This window comes from Phaseolus vulgaris, chromosome 11, assembly GCF_000499845.2.
Source record: "Phaseolus vulgaris cultivar G19833 chromosome 11, P. vulgaris v2.0, whole genome shotgun sequence".
NCBI lineage: Eukaryota > Viridiplantae > Streptophyta > Magnoliopsida > Fabales > Fabaceae > Phaseolus > Phaseolus vulgaris.
This window is the reverse complement of record NC_023749.2, coordinates 38522123-38524540: the sequence shown is the minus strand read 5'-3', so window position 1 is coordinate 38524540 and position 2418 is coordinate 38522123. Positions and strand designations below refer to the sequence as shown.

Here is a 2418-nt window from a genome sequence, read left to right as displayed (position 1 = left end):
ATTTTAATATAAGAAAAAAGTGTTACATATAAAAAGTTTGACTCACCAAATATTGAATAAAGTAAATATTTAATACATTTATTTCTTACTTTAAAAAGGATACTTAAAATTTTTATTTGTCACTTTTTAAACTAAATATAACTTCATTTTCTCTTTTAACACTAATATAGTACTATAAATACGTGGATGACTTGAATCTTGAAGGAGAAGTAAGAAATACTGAAGAGTGAGCCTAAGAAGCAGTAAAGTAAAAGAAGGCAAAGGATGGCTAGAATGAAGGTTGCTTTGGTAGCACTTATTTTTTCTTTTGCTTTGATAGCTTGTAATGGTAAGTTTTTCAGATTTTCTATTTTAGCATTTGATAAATTCCCTATTTGAATTTAGGTTTTTTTTTCCAGTGATTTAAATTTTTTATAGCTAACATGAATTTATATTATAACATTGGGATGTGTTTTTTAGAGGGTTTGCTTTAGATGAGGATACATGTAAGGAGAATGATGATTGCAAGGGAAAGTTAAGTTTATGTAAAGATTCAGCCATTTGTGTTGATGAAGTTTGTAAGTGCAGGGCGCCCATACTAGGGAAGCTAGACAAATGTACAAGTGCATCTGATTGTCCATTCTGTATAACACCATGTGATAGGTATTCTGATACAGACACTGGTCTATGTAAGTGCTTTTGTCATTAAAGTCTCACAAGTTTATCAATAAAAAATCATTTGGAATTTACTTTCAATAAACAATATAGATTTGTTATAGTTATTATGCTACTGGGATCGGATTGCCCATAAGATGACAAAGATGGTCAGAAATTAGACCACTCACAATTATCAAGTCTTATGTTCCAGATGTTCATTTCTTGGTGTGACAGGACATGTTAAAGATCTCATTTTATGACACAAGTGGATGATTTCATAAAGTCAAGAATGCAAACCTTAACACTCTCACACTAAAGAAAAGATCAACAGAAATAACTTACAACAAACACACTAGAAAAAACATAGTAGTTTAGTTGTCTCCTACACTGGTTTCCATTGAAAGAAAATCATATAAAAAATACATAAAATTCTACATTTGTATTATCAATAATATTTCTATTTCTTTACTATAATGGGTTGAATGTTCATATGCAAATTCCCTCACTGTGGTTTACAAGTGTAGCATGTGCATCTACTATATCGTCATCTTTATTCATTATCATTGGTGTGAATGAACGGGGGTCACCATTTTCAATATCATCAATAGCGTCGCCTTGTTTTTTCTCGTGTAAAATGACAAATAAATGTTCCGACATAGGATCTTTGACGTAGAAAACTTGCGATGCTTGTTGACTAATTATATATAGCTCATCTGGATAACCTATCTTTTGAAAGTCCACTAATGTGAATCTTGATTCTGTTGGGTTCAATAGAGTCAAAGTTCAAGAGGGAGGGTGAATTGACCTTTTAAAACTTTCGTGCAGATTCATATTTTATCACAGTACACAGAAAATAAATCGATTTATTTAGCAATGCACATATTTATTTTTACACAGTTTATGTATTAAAATCGTTTATATCAGTTAAGTAATTCGTGATGTTAAGCAGATTAATTCTCAAGCTACACACACATTGATTTTAGAGAGGAAACTATGAAAAGCAAGACCAGCGACCTTCAACTTCTAAAGCAAGAGATAAAAGTTCAATTACAAGTTTGACAATTAATTGGGTAACCTTCCACAATCAAACTGTTCCAGTTGTATTACACAGTTCGTATACCTTTTTAACAGAACCAAACAAATTTTCCAGAAAATAAGAACATTACGAACAAGCCCAGAAAGAACACACAACAATTATACTGATTCACTCAAATGAGCTACATCCAGTCTCACCTAATCCAAGGTGAAATCCACTAAACAAACGTATCAAACACACTTACACAACCACTGTTCTTGAACCCTACAAGAAACTTGGCACACTAGATGAAAAACACTATTCCAGCACACACACTCTTCAAGAAACACTATCAAGAAGAGATCACAACCACACTTTACAAGATATTGAAATATGAAACGAATACACCTGATAGAGAATGCAGAAATTTGCCTTAGACCAGTAGAATAGATTGCTCACACAGTGACAACACCTCTAATCAAGCCTTAGAACCAACCAAGAACAAGCACACTTTGTGATTTGGAAAATCTTTCAAGAACACATGCTAATCCTCTGAAAATCCTTATTTCTCTATTGTAAAACTTGTTTTCTCAATTGTATGATCAATCTTTAAATGCAGGAACAAACTCTCCTTTTATCGAAAAACATCTTATAACAGATTTTCAAAAAACAGTTAAAGCTGCTATAAAAAGAACAGATTTAAAATAAAACAAACAGATTTATTTTCCAAGGCAGTTAGAGAATCTGTTATGTGAAGGAGACTTAGT

At 31.8% G+C, this 2418-nt stretch overlaps 1 long non-coding RNA gene across 1 annotated transcript; it reads left to right on the top strand.

The window, feature by feature from the left end:
- Nucleotides 1-232: 232 nt before the first annotated feature.
- On the top strand, nt 233-728 carry LOC137832334 (uncharacterized). Its single transcript, XR_011084557.1, has 2 exons — nt 233-328; nt 462-728. It is a non-coding gene; the product is annotated as an uncharacterized lncRNA (long non-coding RNA).
- Nucleotides 729-2418: the final 1690 nt, after the last annotated feature.